This window comes from Mesoplodon bidens (genome assembly GCF_964165515.1).
Source record: "Mesoplodon bidens genome assembly, chromosome: 5".
In the NCBI taxonomy this organism is placed as follows: Eukaryota; Metazoa; Chordata; class Mammalia; order Artiodactyla; family Ziphiidae; genus Mesoplodon; species Mesoplodon bidens.
The window spans coordinates 133,420,751-133,445,179 of record NC_138161.1 but is presented as its reverse complement, the minus strand read 5'-3'; positions in this window follow the sequence as shown (position 1 = coordinate 133,445,179).

The following is a 24,429-nucleotide window of genomic DNA, read 5'->3' as shown; positions in this document are numbered from 1 at the left end:
ATGTTTAATATCGTAACAGGAATTACATGCCTGTGTATCCTTGTTGAAACTTTTCAGATGAACCTCAGTTAACCTTACCTAATTATATATCTAATGTATCATAGAAATAATTTAAATATTTCTGAAATTATAGGTGAAATTTCTTTATTTATTCAATAAACATAAATTTATTATGTATCTTGCTAGCTGTTCACCAAAATCCATTCTTCCCCCTAACATAGTAATAGAGTTAAAACTGAGACATGGTGGCCCAGCTGGGATTGCTTTTCCCAGCCATTCTTTCTTCTAGCTGTGGTCAAGTGATTAAGCTCTATCATTGCCATGTGAATGGAAAGGATATTTGTAATCTCTGTTTTATTTGATTAAGAGAAAAGCTCTGACCATTGACTTTCACTCTTTATCCCTTACCCTTTAGAATGGGACTGATCAGGATGACCTTGGAAGTCATGTATATATGATGGCATAGTTACAGCCAGCCTCTGTGGCACAGAGCTACTAATTCACTAGGATGGCTCGCTTTGGACTGTTCTTGAATGAGAAATGACTTCTTTGTTTTTTAAGCTAATGATTATGGGGGGGGGGGTTCCTTTGTCATAAAGTAGCCTATCCTACTTTCACTAAAGCACTTTAAAAAATTTTATTTATTTATTTATTTTTGGCTACGCTGAGTCTTCATTGCTGCACGCGGGCTTTCTCTAGTTGTGGAGAGCGGTGGCTACTCTTCATTGGGGTGCATGGGCTTCTCATTGCAGTGGCTTCTTTTGCTGCAGAGCACAGGCTCTAGGTGCTTGGGCTTCAGTAGTTGTGGCATGCAGGCTCAGTAGCTGTGGCTTGCAGGCTCTAGAGAGCAGGCTCAGTAGTTGTGGCCCACGGGCTTAGTTGCTCCGTGGCATGTAGGATCTTCCTGGACATGCTCTGCGGCATGTGGAATCGAACCTGCGTCCCCTGCATTGACAGGTGGATTCTTAACCACTGTGCCATCAGGGAAGTCCCTAAAGCACTTTTCTTAACTAAAATTTCTTTTTTCCCTGAGAGTATTCTTAAGATATATTGTTAACTGAATAAAGCAATTTATAAAACAATGTATACTGTAAGCTACCATCTGTTTAAAACTGTTGCTAATATTTAGTGGCAAATTGAATGACTGGGAGACAGGGAGGGAAGGCAGAATTTTATGCCATTGTGGAATGGCATTCATGGAAAACATTTGGATTTTGAATTTTGTACCATGTCAATATGCAATCTATTAAAAATAGAGATTAAATTAGGAAATAATTATAAAATATAATTATAATTCTAAAATATAATCGACCCACTGTTTCTATCATATTCAATTACAGAGACTCCGTAGAGGTATTATGCACATCAGGAGATACCATAGAGTCAGAGAAGGATTATAGAACGAATGTTCATTACTTTGCAGAATGTTTGGTATATAATAGGATGTCAGTAAAAGTTCCCTGTTCTTCATCTTTGCATGGTACTTCACAGTCTTGTCAGTAGCTGCTTAGTAGACCTTTCCTGAAGTGTGGGCATGCACCGTCTATGGAATGCAAGATGATCTGAGGTTGAACAGGCGGTGCTTATATGTGGTACAAGGAATTGAAATTATAGAGCATTCACTCACAGCATGATGCTCTTTTCAGTCTTTCTGACTAATGTCAAATTTGACCTTAGCTTATTTTTAACATATCTCTAACACTTGCTAATCTGCTTCAAGCTCCGGACCTTTGAATGAAAGTGTCTAGCTAGAACTTAGTAAATGCACTTTTTTTTTACCATGTCTGCTCATTTTATTCTTAACTTATATTAAAAGAAGTGATACCAGTCCTCCAGTTGTAAAACTGATTTTATATACATTTACTTAAATAAAAATTACGATCAATTAAAGAAAACTTCTCAGTAAATAATAATACGAGTTATTCAGGGATAAGGCCAAAAAAATTACAGAATGTATGTAAAGTTTTATACAATTCCTATTCTTGAAAAATTTTACTTCTTTCATGAGGGCTTTCTAAACCACTGTTATTTCTCTTTTCTATGAATTATTATACTCACAGTTTTACAGTTTTTGTTTAATCAATCCTATGTTTCCTTCTGACAGTCTTACTACAGTATTTGGTTTATTTTCTCATTTAATAACTATTTATTGAGGAACTATTAGGCACTGTCTCGAACTAAATGCACAATGCTGAACATAGGGTTCACATTGTTGAAAAATAAAATTTTAGAGAGTGACTTTATGATATATAGTGTACTTAGGGGAAACTAAATCTCATTAAGAAACAATACTAAAATGGCATGGCATACCCAGTTGTTACCACTCTGCTCACCATAATCTGATTCTTGCATCCATGAAACATTGAGTCACTGTGCCCACACATACCCATCACTGCACAAATAAAAACTTCAGGAATATACATTCTAGCTGAAAAGATGGAAAATAAGCCATAGATAAAGTAAACTGTATTTTTATATAAAATGTATAGTAGGAGAAGAGAAATCAGGAATCTGAGTAGAGGAAATGGGGCAGGCTGAATTTTAAATCAAATGATCTAATTTACCTAATATTTTAAAGTTGTGTGTCAACTCAAATTCTTGGCTATCATTTTTACCATCTAAATTATGTCTACCCACCCCCTTTTTTTTTTCAGTTGTGTGCTGAATAATGCAAGTGATGGGGCATTTTACTGAGTCTGGGCAGAGATTTCAGCATTCTCTAAAGAAAACTTACACCTAAAAGTAAGTACTGGATATCTTAAGTATAGGAATGACATCATTGCAAAGTCACTGGTCCTTGAAGCACTTACTGAAAGTTTATTATCATAAAACAGTGGTGTTACATATATATATATATATATATATATATATATATATATAATGTATGTATGTATGTATGTATGTATGTTTTCTTTTTTTTACCTCCAATCCACTAGTGTAAAAGACAACTTCCTTTAACTACAGATATGCGGTCCCTAGAAGACTTGCCTAAGGCCTCACATGATGAGGGACAGTGATTGGCTGACTTCCCATATATTAACATGTTTCCTACAGACATTGATAAGTGTTAGATTAATGGTGCCATGAGATTTTTGCAATATATGTTTTCTACATGCTCACTTAAATGGTCTTGAAGTAATTAAATAACTGTAATTTCCTCCCGCTCCTTTTCCTCTGATCTTTCCTTTCCATTATTTCTCCCTTTTCTCTTTTCTTTTTTCTGTAAATCAGAGAGAAGATTCTTCCCCATTTAATTAATCCAGAAGTCACAGTGATATAAAATAATATTTTGTTTATATGATATCAAGCCCAAAAGAATAAAAAGTTTAAAAATCCAAGTTATTGCACAGCTAGTTCAAATCCATTACTTGTCCAGCAATATCCCTTTAAAATATTTTTAAGTACTAAAAAAGTATTCTTTCCTTGAGCTATATATTCAAATCCAGATATCTTGCTGTAGCCTCACTGTTCTCTCTGAAATCAAGACTATTAACATGATGATTACATATCCTGAAATTGTACATTACAGGCAAATGGGCAGTGTAGTCTTCATCACCAGCAGATCGTACTATGACATTGACCCCTTTCCATTGTATGGTGACAGCTCTGTGCTCTTCCATGGCTATTTGGGAGAATCATGTGGAAAATCATTACAAATGATGCATGTTTAATCAAGGGACTACCAGAATTCATGTGTCTTTTAGGTTAGTTTGGAGGAAACGTGAACACATTCTGAAAACCAACCAGCAATCAGTACTAAAAGAGCATATAAGTCTCCTGTGGAAACATTTTGAACAAATATCATGAATACAAAACAATCTAAAAGATATGAATTTCAACACAATTACTGTTTATAAATGTGTATTTTAAATCATGTGTTCATAAAGAAAAGTTTCCTCTAATACCAAAAAAAAGTAGACAATTTAATTTTGACTTTTTAGTGCAATAAAAAAATAGAGGAAATATAGCTCAGTTTTACAAATCTAGCCTTTAGGACATTAATTAGAACAGATTTCTATGGATATATTAACATAGAATTTCATAGTAAAGTTTTCTAATGTAATAAGATCTGTTGGATTTTTCTATCGTAAATACAATAATATCACCTAAAAAAGTCATTGACTATAGCTGTTCTTTTGATTTTCAATATAACTGAAAGTTAAATGAAAGCTTTTTATCTTGTAAGACAGATTTTTTCCACAACGGCAAAACTTTGAGGAATCTGGGAGCATGATTAGACACCATAATTTTTCCCACACATCAAGTACAAATGATTAAATTATCTTCATGAATATGAGATTATGCATGCAAAATAAACAAATTTAAATGTGTATACAATTACCTGTAATCTGGAAATGAAGTACATGTTGTTCACGAACTGTAATTATTTGCTCTCACACATGGAGATTTTTTTGTGGGGTAACTTTGACTCCTGTTAGAAACAGTTCATGAATTGCTGCTGCTCAAGCTTGCCAGTTTTTATGGCAACATGGCCAAAGATCTTTTTCTGTTCTTTTTTAGGGAAAAAAAAAATTCAAGGATTTTAAATCTGTTTGTTCTCACCATAACTTTCAGAGACTTGGTTTTATGAGCAATTAAGAGGAATTTTACTCTGTTATAGAAATTATATGAACCTAGAAGGCAGGATGAGTTTTTCGTAATTCTCTGTCATTCTTTGCCTCTCCAATAATAAAGACTTCCAGCCAACTAGTAATGGGTTTCTCTTAACACTAATATTTCAACTTTTGACTGTTCTAAATTTCTCTAGTGATAATATCATTTAAAATGTAATTGTTGCTCTCAAATACTTTATTTCCTTAAACTATTAAGTTTTCATGAGAAGCTCATAGAATCTTTTATTTCATGGACCATAAATAAACCACTTCAGCACATTTCTAATTGTAATGCACCATGTAATGTTATAGTCCATTATACAGATATTTTCTGTTATTGTAAGGTGGCAGACAGTGACATTGAAATGTGTGCTTGCTTTAGAGACAGTGTGAACTCAATCATGAGTCTTAATGTAATAGTTTTTTTTAACTCTAGAAACCCAAATTTATTCAGCCGTGTTTGTCTTTCAAGTAAGCTGTTATACTTGAATTCTTGGGAATAACCTCGTGAAAGACATGCCCTGATTTCTCTAGGTTAAATACAAATAAATAGATAAGACTGTTTCTCTGATTCAGACTTTACTATGTATCTTTTTTAAGAGATTTGATAATTGACACTAAACATACTGTTGATATGGAAAGTCCTTAGGTTACATTCCTTGAGTTTATGGTAAAACAGTGCCATCCACCCTGTCATAGTAATAAAAGTAGAATCTGAAGGGTGTTTCTCAGTATATGATTGCAGGTTGTAGTCATCTTTATGAAGAACAGATGAGCCCCAAGTACAGATGGAGATATCCCCACTCAAAATGCATGATGCACAATCTTGTTTCCAAATTAACCTTTTCCTTGGAGAAGAAAGTTTCTAATATCTGAGTTTCCTGCTTATAGACTCAAGTATTAGATGTTAGTAACCCATCCTTTGGTGCCTTGAAAAAAAAAAAAAAAACAGGCTCACTTTAAGGCAGGACACACTGGCTGCTAACTTTCGGGTAAAATTAAAAGGTTTCAAATGAAAGAATACAGGGAATGCTAAGTTGTCTAAGGAGGGTCCCTGTCAAGTTTTTCATCTCTAACAATAATAAATTGATAACATTGTTTTTTTTTCTTTGTCTTTTTTTTGTTGTTGTTAACATCTTTACTGGAGTATAATTGCTTTACATTGTTGTGTTAGTTTCTGCTGTATATTGTTATGTGGTTACTAGGTACCAGGCACTATGCTGAGGACTTTTTAGGTATCACTTCATTGAATCCTCAAAACAACACAATAATTAATTAACATTCATGGTACACTCAACTAAATGATATATTTTAATTATTTTATTTAATCCTCAACACAAATGCATAATACTATTATTACTCTCATTCTGGTGAGAAAAAGAATGATTATGTAATTTTTCGAAGATCTTTGTAGCAGTTTTCTATTGCTACATAACAAATTACTACAAACTTAATGGCTTATACCAACACTCATGTATTAGCTTAGGTTCTATAAGTCAGAAGTTTGAGCCCCACATGACTGGGTTCTCTGCTCAGGGTCTCACTAAAGGCTAAAATCAAGGTGTCAGACTGAAAGCTGGTCTGGAAGTTTGGGGTAGAATCTGCTTCTAAGTTTATTCAGGTTGTTGTCAGTGTTCAGTTCCTTGTGACAGGAGGACCAAGGTCCCCATTTACTTGCTGGCTGTCAGGTGGGAGATAATATTTCCTAGGAATTATTCACATGCCTTGACATTTGTCCCCCACCCCCATTTTCAAAATCAGCAATGGAGAATCTCTCTCTTGTTAAATCCCTCTCACACTTCAAACTTCTGTCACCAGGAAGAGCTTTGTCTCTTAAAAGGCTCACCTGGTTAGATCAGACCCACTTCCTCTCTTAAAGTCACCCCCCATCGCACAACCTAATCACAGGAGTAATATCTCATCATATTTATACTCTTAGGGATTATACAGAATGTGTACACAGAAAGCAGTAATCTTGAGGGACATTTTAGAATTCTGCCTAAAACAGTCTGCCTAAAACAGTCTGCCTAAAACTAATCTTGAGGGACATTTTAGAATTCTGCCTAAAACAGTCTCATAGTCAGTGAGGAACAGATTTCAAACGAAAAATCTCAATTGTCCAAGCCCTAGTTTAGTCATTTTTCAGTTTTAGATGGGGATAGATTAGGAACCTACAGGTTCTCTAGAGTTGTCTTAAAGGGTGACTGAAAAAGAGATATTTATTTACTTAGTTGTGATCGATGTATAACATTATATTAGTTTCAGGTATGTGACATAATGACTTTATATATGCCCATGTTGTGAAATGATCAGCAAAATATATCTAGTTAACATCCTTTACCACACAGTTAGAAATTTTTTTCTTATGATGAGAATATTTAATATCTATACTCTTAGAAAGTTTCAAATATATGGTACCATATTATTGACTATGGTCACCATGCTGTACATAACATACCCATGACTTATTTATTTTATAACTGGAAGTCTGTAGCATTTGACCACAATCAACAATTTTGCTCACCCCCATCCTCAACCTCTGGAAACCACCAATCTATTCTCTGTATCGATACATATGTTTTTTGTATTCTGAATATAAATGAAATCATACAGTATTTGTCTTTCTCTGTTTGACTTTCTTCACTTAACATATACCCCCATGTTGCCTCAAATAGCAGGATTTCCTTCTTTCTTATGGTGGAATAATATTTCATTGTTTGTGCATGTGTGTATATATTAGTACATTTTCTTTATCCATTCATCTGTTGATGAACACTTATGTTGTTTCCATGTCTTGGCTATTGTAAATAATGCTGCAATGGCAACGGGGTGCAGATGTCTTTCTATGTTGGGGTTTTTGTTTGCTTTAGTGAATACCAAGATTAGAATTGCTGGATGAGAGGGTTATTCTAGTTTTAATTTTTTGAGGAATCTCCACACTGTTTTCCATACTGGCTGCACCAATTTACATTTTCCCAACAGTGCACGAGAGTTCCCTTTTCTCTGAAACCTTGCCAACATTTATTGTTTTGTGTCTTTTTTATAAGAGCCATTATAAGGTGTGAGGTGATACCTCATTGCAGTTTTGATTTGCATTTCCCTGATGATTAGTGATGCTGAGCATCTTTTCATGTACCTGTTGGCTATTTTATGTATTCTTTGGAAAAATGTCTATTGTGATCTGCTGCCCACTTTTTAATTGGATTGCTTGTGGGTTTTTTCCTACTTTATTTTGTTTGTTGTCTTCGGCTATTGAGTTGTATGAGTTTTTAAATATATTTGGGGCATTAACCCCTTATCAGATATATGCTTTGCAAACATTTTCTCCCATTACATGGGTTGCCTTTTCATTTTGTTGATCGTTTCCTTTACTGTACAGAGCTTTTTAGTTTGATGTAGTCCCACTTATTTATTTCTACTTTTATTGCCTTTGCTTTTGGTGTCAAATACAAAAACTCATCAACAAAACTGATGTCAAGGAGCTCATGCCCCATGTTTTCTTAAAAGAGTCTTATGGTTCCAGGTCTTATGTTCACGTCTTTAATCCATACTGAGTTGATTTTTTTGTATAGTGTAAGACAGTGGTCCAGTTTTCCCATCATGATTTTTTAAACAAACTCTCCTTTTCCCACTGTATATTTTTGCCTCCTTTGTTGTAAATTAATTGACCATATATGCATGGGTTTAGTCCTGGGCTCCCTATTCTATTCCATTGATCTATGTATCTGTTTTTACAGCAAAACCATACTGTTTTAATTACTATGTCCTTTCAATATAGTTTGAAATCAGGAAGTATGATGCCTCCAGCTTTATTCTTCTTTCTCAAGATTTCTTTGGCTATTGGAATCTTTTGTGATTCCATACAAATTTTAGGATTATTTTATTCCTATAAAAATTGATATTGGAATTTTGATAGGAATTTCATTGAATCTGTAGATTGCTTTAGGTAGTTTGGATATTTTAACAATGTTAATTCTTCCAACCCACAAGCATAAAATATCTTTCCATTCATCTGTGTCTTCTTTCATTGCTTTCTTCTATGTGCCATAGTTTTTGGTGTATAGGTCTTTCATCTCCTTAGTTAAATTAATTCCTGAGAATTTTATTCTTTTTGATGCAATTGTAAATGAGATTCTTTTCCTAATTTCTCTTTCTGATAGTTTGTCATTAGTGTATAGAACTTTATATATTGACTTTGTATCCAGCAATGTTACTGAATTCATTTATTAGTTCTAACAGTTCTTTGTTGGAGTGTTTAGGGTTTTCTATACATAATATCATGTCTTCTGCAAATAGAGACAGTTTTACTACTTTCTTCTGACTTGAATGCCTTTTCTTTTCCTTGCCTAATTGCTCTGACTAGGACTTCCAGTACTATGTTGAATAAAAGTGGCAAGGTTGGGCATCCTCGTCTTGTTCCTGATGTTAGAGCAAAAACTTTCAGCTTTCCAACAATAAGTATGATGTTAGCTGTGGGCTTGTCTTTTTTATGTTGAGACATATTTACTCTCTACCCACTTTGTTGAGAGTTTTTATCATAAATGGATATGAATTTGTCAAATGTTTTTCCTGCATCTAATGAAATGATAATGAATTTATCCTTCATTTTGCTAGTGTGGCTTATCATGTTGATTGATTTGTAGATGTTGAACCTTCTTGCATCCCTGGAATAAATCCCACTTGATCATGGTATTTGATTCTTTCAGTGTATTGTTGAATTCAGTTTGCCAGTGTTTTGTTGTGGATGTTTGCATCTATGTTCATCAAGGACACTGGCCTGTAATTTTCTTTGCTTGAGGTGTCTTCGTCTGGTTTTGGCATCCAGGTAATGCTAGCCTTATAAAAAGAGTTTGGAAGTATTCCCTTTCCTATTATTTGGTAAAATTTGAGAAAGATTGGTATTAATTCCTCCTTGACTGTTTGGTAGAATTCACCAGTGAAGCCATCTTGTCCTGGACTTCTGCTAATTGGGAGGTTTTTGATTACTGATTCAATATCCTTAGTAATCAGGTTTCAGGCATAATTCATTTTCTTGTGCTTTGCTTCATCATGTTTTGCAGATATTGCACTTTTTTACAAATTGAAGGTTTGTGACAATCCTGCATCAGGCAATCTATCAGTGCCATTTTTCCTATAGTATTTTCTCACTTCATGTCTCTGTGTCACATGTTGGTAATTCTCACAATATTTCAAAGTTTTTCATTATTATATTTGTTATAATAATTTGTGACTAGTGAGCTTTGATGTTACTATCTTGATTTGCTGGATGCTCAGATGATGGTTAGCATTTTTAAACTATAATGTATTTTTTAATTAAGGTAAGTAAATTGTTTTTTTAGGCATAATGATATTGCACATTTAATGTACTACAATATAGTGTACACATAACTTTTATATGCACTGGAAAACAAAAAGAAAATGTGTGATTTTCTTTATTGCAATTTTGCTTTGGCAGTATCCCTAAATTATGCCTGTATTCAGATTTGCTATTTCATTGTGACACAGACTTAAAAGTTTGTGTGTTTATAAGAACTTATCCATTTCTTAGGTTATCCAATTTGTTGGTTTATGATTGTTTGTAGTTGTCCCTTATGTACCTTCATATTTCATTGGTGTAACTTGTACTATCTCCTCTTTCATTTCTGATTTTATTTATTTGAGCCCTCTCTCTTTTTTTCTTGGTGAATCTAGGTAAAGCTTTGTCAGTCTTTTTCAATATTTTCAAAGAATCAGCTCTTGTTTCATTAATCTTTTCTCTTTTTTCTGGTCTCTATTTCATTTATTTCCTCTCTGATCTTTGTTATTTTCTTTCCTTTACTAACTTTGGGATTCATTTGTTCTCCTTTTTTTTAATTAATTTATTTTAATTTTGGCTGTATTGGGTCTTCATTGCTGTGTGTAGGTTTTCTCTAGTTGTGGCGAACAGGGGCTACTCTTCATTGCAATGCACGGGCTTCTCATTGCAGTGGCTTCTCTTGTTGTGGAGCACAGGCTCTAGGCACATGGGCTTCAGTAGTTGTGGCACACGGGCTCAGTAGTTGTGGCTCATGGGATCTAGAGCGCAGGCTCAGTAGTTGTGGTGCACGGGCTTAGTTGCTCCACGGCATGTAGGATCTTCCCAGACCAGGGCTCAAGCCCATGTCCCCTGAATTGGCAGGCAGATTCTTAACCACTGTGCCACCAGGGGAGCCCCATTTGTTCTTCTTTTTCTAGTTTTTTAGGTGTAAAGTTAAATTGTTTGATATTTTTCTTGTTTCTTGCAGTGGGCCTGTATTGCTATGAACTTATCTCTTAGAACTTATTTTGCTGCATCACATAAATTTTAGTGTGCTGTATTTCCATTTTCATTTGTCTCAAGCCATTTTTTAATTTCTCCTTTGACGTCTTCATTGACCCATTGGTTGTTTAGTAGCATGCTGTTTAAGCTTGCATATTCATGAATTTTTCCATTTTCTTCTTGTAATTGACTTCTAGTTTCATTCCATTGTGGTTGGGGAAAAGGTTGATATTATTTAACTCTTCTTAAATTTATTTGTTCTGTGGTCCAACCTATGATCTCCCCTGGAGAATGTTCCATGTGCACCTGAGAAGAATGTGTATTATGCTGCTTTTGGATGGAATGTTCTGTGTATATCTGTCAAGTTCATCTGATCCAACGTATCATTTAAGGATGGTGTTTCCTTATTGATTTTCTGTCTGGATGATCTATCCAGTGATGTTAAGTGTGGGGTATTAAAGTCCCCTATTATTATTGTATTGCTGTCTATTTCTCCCTTTAGGTCTGTTAACATTTTCTTTATATATTTAGGTGCTCCTATGTTGAGTGCATAAATATTTACAATTGTTATATATGTTTGTTGAACTGATCCCTTTATTGTTATGTAATGCCCTTCTGCATCTCTTATTATGGTCTTTGTTTTAAAGTCTATTTGTCTGATATAAGTATAGGCACTTTAGCTTCCTTTTGGTTTCCATTTCCATGAAACATCTTTTTTCATCCCTTCATTTTCAATTTGTGTGTGTCCTTCTATCTGAAGTAGGTCTCTTGCAGACAGCATATAGATGGTTATTTTTTATTTAATCCACTTAGCCACTCTGTGCCTTTTGATTGGAGAATTGAGTCCATTTATATTTGAAGTAATTATTGATAGGTGTGTACTCATTACCATTTTCTTACTTGTTTTCTCCCTGTTTTGAAGTTTCCGTTTCTTCACTTTCTGTCTTTCTTTGTTGTTTGATAACTTTCTTTAGTGGTGCACTTAAATTTCTTTCTCATTATCTTTTTTTTAAACATCTTTATTGGAGTATAATTGCTTTACAGTGGTGTGTTTCTGCTTTATAACAAAGTGAATCAGTTATACATATACATATTCTCATTATCTTTTGTGTACCTACTATAGTTTTTGCTTTGTGGTTACCATGAAGCTTCATTAAAACAATCTATATTTTTAACAGTCTATTTTAAGTTGTTAACAACTTAAGGTGAACACATTCTAAAGCTCTATATTTTTACTCTCTTCTGCAGTGTTTATATTTTTGATATCACATTTTACATCTTTAATCTTGTGTATCCCTTAACTATTCTAGTTATAGTTTTTGCTACTTTTGTCTCTTATCCTTCATTTTAGCTTTATAAGTGATTAATCTACTACCTTTACTATATATTTACCTTTACCAGTAAGATTTATATTTTCATATGTTTTCTTGATTCTAATTAGCATTCTTTCCTTTCAGCTTAGAAAAGTCCCTTTAATATTTTTTGTAAGACTGTTTTGGTGGTGATGAACTTATCTAGTTTTGCTTGTCTGAAAAACTCTTTATTCCTCCTTTAATTCTCAATGATAACTTTGCCAAGTAGAGTATTCTCAGTTGGAAGTGTTTTTCTTTCAGCACTTTGAATATATCTTGCCACTCCCCTCTGGCCTGCAAAGTTTCTGCTGAAAAATCTGCTGATGGTCTCATGAAGATTTCTTTGCATGTAACAAGTCTTTTTTTTTTATTTTTCTTGCTGCTTTTATGATTCTTTCTTTGTCTTTAGCTTTTGGTTCTTTTTGTCTTGGTGTTTATCTCTTTGGGCTCATTTTATTTGGAACCATCTGAGCTTCCTGGATCTGTATATCTCTTTTCTTCCTCAGGCTAGGAAAGTTTTCAGCTATTATTTCTTCAAGTAAGTTTTCTGCCCCTTTCTCCCCATCTTCTTTTTCTGGGACCCCTATAATGTGATATGTCCCATAGGTCCCTTAAGCTAGCTTTACTTTTTAAAATTATTTTCTCTTTTTTGCTGCTGAGATTGAGTTCCATTTCCCTGACTTCAAGTTCACTGGTCCTTCCTTTCACTTTACCTAGTCTGCTACTAAAGGGGTTCCTTTCATATATTTTTCAGTTCAATTATTTTATTCTTCATCTCTTTGGTATTTTCTTATATTTGTTTTGTCTTTATTGAATTTCTCACTGTGTTCATCCATTCTTTACCCAAGTTCTGTGAGCATCTCTGTGACAATTCCCTTAACTCTTTATCAGGTAAATTACTTATCTCCATTTCATTAGTTTTGATGTTGTTTTTTCCTAAACCTTTATCTTGTTTGATGTTTTATCTTGTTTGATGTTGTTTTTTCCTGAGCTTTTATCTTGTTTTTTTTGTTTGGAACATAATCCTTTCTTTCTATGTATTAGATGAAACCATGACCTCTCCCAGACTTGAAAGAGTAGCCTTGTGTAAGAGATGAAGCTTATTATTTAACCTTACTCTATTTCTTTGCTTTCTCTCCAGCCATTGTGATTGTTCAAGCAGACTATTTTATTTTTAATATCTCCCAGTGTTGAGAGTGTGTTAAGACCTATCAGTGTGTCAAAAGAAGGTGGGGAGGGATTTCAGTCAGCTCCTAGATTCAGCCTTGTTGGAAGCTAGACCCTCAGGAAACAGCTTTTAAAATATACAAATATATACAGTCCTTTGGGACCACAAGCATAAACCCTGCTGGCCACCAGACCAGGTGATTTGGAGGTGTTTCCTGGTTACAGTTGCAAAAACTGGGGCCACAGGGGAATGTATACACTCCAGTCTGGTAGATACTCTCAAGCTGTTGTGAGATAGAGGGAGAGCATAAATATGATGTCCCCTAGCCTGCGTTTCCTGAGAGCACCTCTGCAGGCCTCTAGAACTGTGCCAGTCCAGAAGCCTACCCCTCAGACCAAAAATCTATAACAAGAAAATAGTCCTCTCTCACAGAAAGACAGGGTATGTTTCAATCTGCTGTCTGTGCAGTGTCCTGGGAGTGGTAGTCTGCCAAGAACCGTCTCTCTGATTTTTACAGTCCTGTGAGACCCAGCAATGAAAGCACCCTGGCCACAAAAGCCAGGTGTTCTCTTGAGTGGCAGCCATAATACTGGGGCCCCAGACAGAAAAACCAAGGCACCAGATATGTGTAAGAGCTCCCCTCTGAGAGATGCTGGCACTCTAGAGCACAGTAGAGGGAAAGTTCAAAGATAACATCCATCTTCCAAGGTCTCTTGAAAGGTTTACAGTCAGCCCTTAGATATGTGTTTAATTAGAAGCCTTCCCCTCAGGCTGCAGCTATAATGAAAAACCTATAAGCTTCTTCACAGAAAGGCTGAGCTTCTGGGCCTGTTGCCTCTTGCTATGGCCAAGAGCCTTAGCTATTTAAGAATACTCTCTCCATGCATTATGGTCCTGTGAGACCTGTGAGTGTAAACCCCACTGGCCACTAGAGCCAGCAATGTAGAGGTGTCCCCTGGCAGCAGCTGCAAAAATTGGGCACCAGACAGGGTATAAGCTCCTCTTTGGGAGATGGAGAGCTGGGGCAAGGCAGAGGGAAAGTGCAAAGATTCATTAAGAGCAAGTATGCCAGACCAAAAGTCTGACCCTCAGGCCAAAGCTCCTGGGCAAGTAAATGGGCCCCTCTCTCAGGAAGACTGGGGATATGTTTTAGTCAACTATCTGTGCCATGCTTTGGAGGTGGTAATCTGCCAAGAACTCTCTCTGATTATTACAGTCCCATTGGACCCAAGGACACAAGTGCCCCTGCCCTCCAGATCCAGATGATCAAGAGACATTCCCAGGGCTGCAGCCACAAAAACCAGGGCACCAGACATGTGTAAAATCTCCTCTCTGGGAGATACGGGCACTGTGAAGTGTGGCAGAGGGAGAGCGTGAAGGTGTCACTCACCAAAGAAAAGGAAAAAGAAAAAGGCACCTTCCAGTGTGGAGAAAAGGGAACCCTCCTACACTGTTGATGGGAAAGTATACTGATACAGCCACTATGCAGAACAGTATGGAGGTTCCTTAAAAAACTAAAAATAGAACTACCATATGACCCAGCAATCCCACTACTGGGCGTATACCCTGAGAAAACCATAATTCAAAACGAGTCATGTACCACAGTGTTCATTGCAGCACTATTTACAGTAGCCGGGACATGGAAGCAGCCTAAGTGTCCATCAACAGCTGAGTGGATAAAGAAGATGTGGCACATATATACAATGGAATATTACTCAGCCATAAAAGAAACAAAATTGAGTTATTTGTAGTGAGGTGGATGGACCTAGAGTCTGTCATACAGAGTGAAGTCAGAAAGAGAAAAACAAATACCGTATGCTAACACACATATATAGAATCTAAAAAAAAAAGATGGTTCTGAAGAACCTAGGGGCAGGACAGGAATAAACATGCAGATGTAGAGAATGGACTTAAGGATACGGGGAGGGGGAAGGGTAAGGTGGGACGAAGTGAGAGAGAGGCATGGACATATATACACTACCAAATGTAAAATAGATAGCTAGTGGGAAGCAGCCACATAGCACAGGGAGATCAGCTAGGTGCTTTGTGACCACCTAGAGGGGTGGAATTGGGAGGGTGGGAAGGAGATGCAAGAGGGAGGGGATATGTGGATATAAGTATATGTAGACCTGATTCACTTTGTTATACAGCAGAAACTAACACAATAATGTAAAGCAATTATACTCCAATTAAGATGTTAAAAAAAATAAAATTAAAAATAATAAAGGCACCCACCAGCTTTAGCTATGTAGAGGGAGAGTGCAAAAATGGTTCCCACCAGCTCATCTGTTCCCAGAAAGTTTCCCAACAGACCCCTGCCCCTCAGGCCTACACTTTTAAGATTGGCAAATGAATCTCTTTGTCATAAAGTCTACGCATTTTTCAAATGGCTGCTTCTGCACTGGGCCCTGTGGTGAGTGTGTGCATGAACCCTTTAAGAGCAGTTTCTCAGTTTGCTTTAGCATTTTGGGTCTTATGGTCACAATCTCTGTTGCTTTCAAAACCAGATGATTTGGGGGCTTGTCTGACAGGTGCAGATCTTAAAAGTTGGGGTGCCTGATGTGGGGTATGAACCCTTTGCTCCTCAGGGAGAAGCTGTGGGTTTGTGATTTCCCTCCTGAATGTAGGTCTTTCCAGGGGTTTATGGAAAGACCACATCTCTGCCTCTTCTACTTGCCTTTGTGTGACCCTTTTCTTGTTTGCCCGTTGGAGGAGTTTCTTAGTTGTTTTTCAGCGGAAATTGTTCCATATGTAGCTGTAGATTCAATGTCCATGGGAGGAGGTGAGTTCAGGATTGTCCTATGTCACCATTTGGGACCACCTCTCTTGCATGAGTTGTTTTTTTTTTTTTTTTAAGAGTTGTTTTGTCAGAAAACTGGTTTACTGGCATGTGAGATTTACTTTTCCCAATATTGTTTTAATTTTTGTTTAAGGAAGACTAGAATAGTTGTTATACCTGTGCTAGAGTAGTCCTAATTTCAATGCATGGCCTTTCTGGGAAATCAGTTGTACATTCAGGATGTTCCACAAGGTCTCTTCACTCTGGCTTGTCAGAACTTCAGCACTTCGTAGCACAGGATCACCTGCAGAAACTCCACTCAGCTCAAAATTCAACAGTGGCTCTTCTCTACCAGACTTCACTTTTTAACCGAACGTTCAAGGGGACTTTCAGAAAGACTGTGGAGCTCTGTCTCCGCACAGCTTTCCCCAGTCTGGGATCTGCATATTTGAGGATCTGATCCTCAAATTTCTAACACCTCTGCAGTGCTAAATCCAATCACTGTATCTTCTACCAAGGGAACTGAAGATTTGTGTTTGGGTCTACTTTCCTGTGCCATAATATGGAGAAAGCCCTCAGCAGAAGGCCAGCGTAAATGTGGAGTTCACTTCACGTACTTCCCTTTCTCAAGGATCTCTGCTCTACGGTAGAGTCTCTCTATTGCCTAAAAATAATTGCTTCATGTATATTGGCCAGAATATATGTATTATCTAGTTTTATAATTGTTTTAGACAGGAGTATAATTCTAATACCTATTACTTCCTCATGGCCAGAATTCAAATTTTTTTCTACAGTGTTCTTAATTTTATATCCAGTCTAATCTCATGAGGAAACATATGGCTAAGAGTAATTTGTCTATATTAGTTAAATGTGTGGGCCTTGGAAATAGCATTCTTAGGCTCAAATTCTGGTGTGGCCATTCCTGAGTTGTAATACTTGGGCAAGTTACCTAGTCTTTCTGTGCCTCAGTTTCTTCATTTATAAAATGTGAATAGTGATAGTTCCTAACTCGAAAGTTCTAGTGGAAGTTACACAAATTAATATATGATGGAAGAACTAAAGTGTTACAATTACCCATACCTAACATAGACTTCTATGGACAAATAAAAATAACACACCCAGGCAAATTGTTACTGCCATGACTTTATCACACGTATAACCAAGTCCTTGTATTTTGTTCCCCAAGGAGAATTTCCAATAGGGAAGAAAATGAAATAATTGATCTTTAAGGTATTTGGTCTAGGCAACAATTTATTGGTTGGTATTTCTCTTCTCCTGACCTTCCACAATGTGGAATAAGTACACTCCAGATGATCATGGTTAAGGTAGGGAAGTGGGGATACCAACCATTGTACTGAATGTTATTTCAACCATCTTCTACGGAACAAATAAATGCTAGAATTAAATGAAGACTTAGCTTCCATACAATACAGTTTGTGCTTTTGTTTAAGAACTGTGCATTTGTTTATCTAATCCACTTATGTTACAAATTGCCATGGGGGTTAAGCATTTAGAAAGTAATCCTATGTGAATGCTTCTCCAACATTTAATTCTCCCTCAACCCAGATTATTTTTTCACTTCTGCAGTTCTGTAAGTCCTCCTCCCCAGTCAGGAAAATGTATCTCCTCGAAGGAAATTGGAATATGTCTCCATCATTTATTGGGTATCACAAACTTTTGCATCAGTTTCAAGTGGTTGCAAATGGAATCTTCACCTACGCCAGCTTCTTCCCCTTAACAAGGGAGAGAGTGACTTCTGTTTCTCCTGGGCATAGGGAAATAGATATCTTTGCTCATATACCACTGCTATGGCCATGTTACTTCTTAGAGTACCTGATGACTATAATAACTTCATACAATAAATGAGATTTTTTTCCCAAAGACCACCTTGATCAGTCTACATGAGGCTAGTGGGGAAAATAATTTTCCACCTCTTAACGTGACTTTTACACTACTATTTATAAAATAGTAGTTCTGTTCTGAAATGTGCCCATCTTCTATCCAGGCTCCCACCCAGTTACACCGAGAGATAGTGCCTCTGCTTGAACCTTCCAAATGGGAGGGACCACACTCACATTGTTTCTTGCTGTGAACCTCTCATTTCCACCCTAATAGCAGGCACATGTGTTTCACTTCACCGTGCTTCACATCTCTCTTCTCCAACAGCAACCACACGCATAGAAGTCAATCCTTGATCTTCAACCTTTCCTTCTCTACTGGCTCCTTCCCATCAATATTTAACATGTTTAAGCCTCTCTCATCTAAAAAAAAACCCCACTAATTCTAAAATGTTATTGATGGATATGAAACACCTGTTCTTCCCCCTTTTTGTAGCACAGCTTTTTGAAAGTTTTCTTTGTAGTCTTCAGTCACTCCACACACACTCATCAACCTACTGCCCTCTGGGTGTTGTCCCAGGTTTACTGTTCACATTGGTCTCTTCCACTCCTCCTGTAAGCATTGCAGTTTCCCAAGCGTATACTATGTCTGCTTGCTCCAAGACTTTTTACGCCCTGTTCCCTTTCTAGAACACTCTCACTGCTATTGGTCCAAATTCTTTATATAATAGAAACTATTTTTACCAAGGTCATCATTGGTGATTCCAGTGTTCCTTTTCAGTCATTTCTGTAGCATTTGATGCTGTTGAAATACTCTCTTCCTCTCAGGCTATGAGTCTGTCCTCTTGATCCTCATCCTCCCTCTAGCTATAACTGTGTTCCCTTCACAGGCCCCTCTACTTCCTCTAATTAAATATTGGTGTTCCTTTAGCTTTGATCCTAATCCAGTTCCATGGAAAATGTTATTCTCTTTCAGCTTCAATTGTCATCACCATCATGCTTTCAAATCTCTTCCCTATTTTATGTCTCTCTAAAATTTCAGAGTAATATATCCAAATGCCTCCTGGACATTTATACTTATAAGTTTACAGCCACTTCAAACTTACCAAATCAAAAACTAAACTCCTTACTCATCCATGGCTGCAACTTCTCATTTGTCACCTATCTAAGTGAGTGTCACAATCATTTTCCTGATTACCTAAATCAGAATCCTGAGTATAATCCATAACTCTATTCTTCTCCATATATAATCAATGACTAAAATCAGTCAATTCTTCATCCATTATATATTAACATTCTGTTCATGTTTCTTCATTTCCATTATTATTCCTTTAATCAAAGTTATTGTCACCTCTTAACTAGATAATACTAGTGTAAGTACGAGTTGCCCTTTCTGCCTCATTTGGCCCTTGCAATACATAATGCTGCCTCAAAGAGCTTTCATAAGTGCAAACTTACATCTGCCATTCCCCAGCCTAAAAGCTTTCTACAGCTCTTCCCTGTGCTAAGGAAAAGTCCAAACTCCATATCACCCTAACATGATATGGGTATGGCCTAATCCCTGCTTATTGTTCCAGGTTTATTTCTCACATTGGTCTCCTCCACTCATCTTCTAAGCTTCAGCCATACAGAATTTATTTCAGTTCCCTGAGCATGTATTATGCCTGCTTGCCTCCAAGCCTTCTCATGTGCTGTTCCCTCTTTCTAGAAAACTCTTTTCACCCCCATTCATCAGGCTAATCCTCCTGTAGATTTCAGATCTCTCTTTGTATGTTCATTTTCTGTGGAAATTTTCTGTAATCCCCTGACTGATCTGGGGTGTCCATCCCATGTATTCCTATTATACCCTGCAATCTCCCTGTAAGGCATATATATTATCTGCCTTTCCTGTAAATAATAAACAATATGACTATGGTACCCGTATCTTTCTTGTTTGCCATTGTGCTCCAGTGCCAGGCACAATGTATGGCATATAAATATATGTTGAAATATGAATGAATGAATATATACATTAAAAATTCCTTAGCAAAACATTTTTAAGTGCCTTCATATTCTTCACCTTGCTGGTGTTTTTGGTCTTATCATATCCCCACAGCCCACTATACTATGTTACCCAAGCACTTATGGTTTTCCAAGGAGATTATATTCTCTGCTACCTCTATGCCATTGCATATCTCAATACCCGTCTCTAGAATGTCCCCACATACCCTCTTCTACTAGATCACTCATCTGAGCCTTCAACTCTTCCACAAACCAATTTTTCCAGAATTCACTGACATATTATGCTCTGGGTTCCCAATACCTGTAGGAGCGTTTATGTATTATAGCACTTTTCACTGGTGCACCAATAGGATTTTTCTCCTCAAAGCTAAAGGAAATATTTTTGTATATCTTTTTATCAGACATCTAGTAGAGAAGCTAGCAAATTACTAGCAGAAGAACTAAGTACTGCTTATTAAATGAAAGAGGGAAAGAAAAATCATAGTCACTTGTATACTCTTCTAGTAGCCTGATGAGAGCAGATAAATTTGGCCATTAGCCTAAAATGTCTGAAAGTCAATTCTCAGGGAACATTCAATCAAATAAAAATTATATATTAGTATGTCTTACATTCCATGTTCATTAAGGGCAAAGTTTGTTAAGCCATTTCTTCATAGTCAATTAAAAAAACTATATTTTAGAAATGAGTGGTAAATCATAACCCCTGAGAAATCTTATCTGATTTGAATAAACCAAATAGTTTTGCTAACTTCATTCTCTAAATAGAAATTCTGCTGCCAACTGTATTCACATTAGATGAAATGGAAGGCCAAAGGCTTCATTTAGTCAACTACACACCTGTTCCTCAGCATGAACTTGATGTTAACCAAATTTTTCAGGAAGAAAAAACTATCTTATTTTGGTTTTAATTTTTAGATATTTTAACATTTCTGCTTTTACAAAAAATATTTTAACAACAATGTTGCCCTAAAATGAGATGCAAAATGTATACAACATATGCATGAAATACATTTTTTATACTCTTAATATAAAAACTAAGGAGGTTAACAATTCAGATAATTATTACATGAGTTATTAGAGGAATAGCATAGAACTAAGGTTGTGATAACATCTAGATTTCCTTTCATGTAAAAGTCGTTTATTTGTTGTTTTGCTGAAGTATTTTCTTAAGAGCTATCATGTTTTAAAATTACTACACAATCCAGTTTTAAGCTTATAATGTTACAAAATTGAAGAGAGAAAAATAACGCATAAAGTGCCTGTGATACCTTTATGTGTAAGTTTGAGAATCATTAAGTAGCTGTCACTCTTTCCAAGCATCAATTACTCTGCTCTGGATTTACTTACTCCACTCTGTATAATGAGCCCCCAGAGCACGTTGCATCACAGGGGAAAGCACACATTCTTCACTTGCGGTCAGTGGGATGTGGTTAATTTGAAATCACTTAAACTATTATATCTGTCAAGTGCAGTTATTTTATTTTCAATTCACATCAGTGTTTTAGTATGCATGTCAGTTACTGGGTCAAACTGGCAGATTAATTTAGGGGCATTCTGTTGCAATGCTCTTTATCACTACCATCAAATGCAGGCCACTGTTGAAAGTTAATACCTGCCCGTTAAAATTGATTGCCAAAGATATCACACTTAATGTAAACAATAATGTATAGATAAGAAAATGGTGCTAAATTAGAGATTATGGCTCACAGTTCCTATAGTATGGGGACATTCAGTGATAGAAAATATTTCAGGAAAATTGGACTTCGAAAGCAACAATATGCTGAAAGACACCTTCAGAATGCTCTAAGAAACCTGGAAAACATGGTGGGGCTTTTCGTATTATTTTAACTTGTTATATTTGCTATAGGCAGGATTTAAAATAGTGTGTATGAGTGTAAATATAAGTGTGTATATGTATATAAATATTGAGAGAGAAAATATGAAGCTATTTTAAGACAATTATTTAAAGGTGAATATTGCATTGATGTAAACAGTCTAGGTTGGACTTGGAAAAAGCAGAAGTAAGGATGCTGCAACACTAGCTTAGTCTATCCCATTAATAAATAGCCAGGAATTAATAAAAAGTAATAGCATTGAAATAAACACTTGGGAAATATACTATCACAATACCATACATACTGCATTAGTAAATAGTATTTTTACCAGATGTAGCCAGGCTTTCATCATTTTATAATACTGCTAACAATACTAAGCATTTGAAGGCCTATGACTTTCTTGGAGGTTTCCTGAATAAGGTAAAGCCCTGATTAATAGTACCTGGGTTGCAAAGATACAAAATTCAAAAAACAATAATAAAAACTGATCAGACACCAAAAAGTTTCATTCCCTCAAAAAGGAAGAACTATATACTCTGGAAACAGTTCTTTGAAGTTATACCTCTTTTATGGAAGTTGTAGGACAGCAGGAAATAGAGCATTGCCTTTATTCACTGGCACCCAGAAAACTGTAACCTTCAAACATCTGTGTGAAACTAGAAGTCACACACACACAAAAAAACAAGCACAGCCCAAGAAGACCCAGAGATGCACATATAGAAGAAACCCACATGAAACCTTCTGACCATGACAGAAACTTCAAAAGGTCTTGCTTTGAAACACTACGTAATACTGCATCAAGGATGAGAGAGCAAAGTATTGCTGGTAGAAAGTAGTGAGATCTTTGCTATCTGGGGAGTGTGAGTCAGAATCTAACCCATTTTTATATCACTTTCTTGACACTTTAGCACCATGAGTCTTGATCGTTTACAATACACGTCTCTTAAAAACTCATGTATTTCTGATCTAGTAAGTAAATCACAAGCTGTAGTACAGCAAAAATGGTAGCTCTAAATTAAAACTATTAACAACAAAAAAAGCTTACCCTTCTCATTAAGTTCTGAAACACATGAGTTCTACCTGTATGTTCTTTGGGGAATATGTTTTTCTAATACCCTGAATTATTCGGTTAGCTAAAAGTTGGGAAAAGCAACCAAAATTTTGCTTTTCTTGAAAGTCTTTCTAGCCATTTTGACACTGAAGATTACATTCTAGTGACTTTGCAAAAAGTATATACTTATGGAAAACAAAAGCATTTAAAAGTAAATATCTTTCAAACTACCTTGACCCTATAGTTAATGATCAGGTTGCTAGGTTAAAAGTGGTTAATGGAAAATATCTTCATTTTGAAGTCAACACAGTTATATGTGAGAGTCCCTAACTTGAGTTTCTGTTCAGGTGTGTTTCTGTGGAAACTAGTTATTAATCAGTAGGATAATAATTGGTATATAACATTACTAAAGGGTTTTGTAGTCAGGTTTGAAAAGCACAAGATTAATCTATTAGACTGCTTTTTATGTTTGGTATGGTTTTACTGTGCTAATATGCACATATATGATCATAGGACACTCTTTTGTAGATCCCACATAAAGGATACTTTGGAGCATTATACATACACATCTAGTACTAGTGCTAAATATAAGGGTTAACTTAAGTTGTTGCATTTTCTCTAGCCCAGCTATTCTCAAACAGTGTTATTCATTAGAATCATCTGTGAGGCTTTACATAAAAATGCCTGGAACACATCTCAGATCTATTGAGGAGGAGCATTGGGGATAGGGTCTTTAGTTGTATGTTTATAAAAAGCTTCATGGATGGTTCTAAAGTGAACCCCTATTTAAGAAACACTGCTGTAAATATTTTTACTTATTTCTCCAATTTTTATCTCCAGTGATATCTCTATATCTCTTATATTTAATCATGTTGTCTTATATTTTGTAGCTCAATAGTCTTCCGTTGAAAGCCAAATGAACATAGCAATATTCTAGAAAGTCTTTTTTGATTGATGTATAGTTGATTTACAGTGTGTTAATTTCAGCTATACAGCAAAATGATTCAGTGATACATATATAGACATGCTTTTTTATATTTTTTTCCAGTATGGTTTATCATAGGATATTAAATATAGTTCCCTCTGTTTTGTTTTATCTCTATTAGCATTATAAGAACCACTCCTATTTCTTTTCTAGCTTTATCAGATGCAATTAATGAATGTTGTTGACTGAAAAGCAAATGAATTAGTGTTCTATAGCATTCACTGTTTTGCTCTTCAGGTTTTTTTTCCATTATCAAAATGTATTAATGGACTTTAATTTTTGAGTGCTTAACTTAAAAATAAATAATAAGATGATGAGGAAATAAGTCATGATTTTATCATCTACTTGTTAACAGCCAGGATGTTTTGCTGCCAGTGATAGCAACCCAACTCAAAGTACTTTAATCAAATATGGAAGGCATTTCTTCTTTTTTTTTTTTTTTAATTAGTTTCTGCTTTATAACAAAGTGAATCAGTCATACATATACATCTGTTCCCACATCCCTTCCCTCATGCATCTCCCTCCCTCCC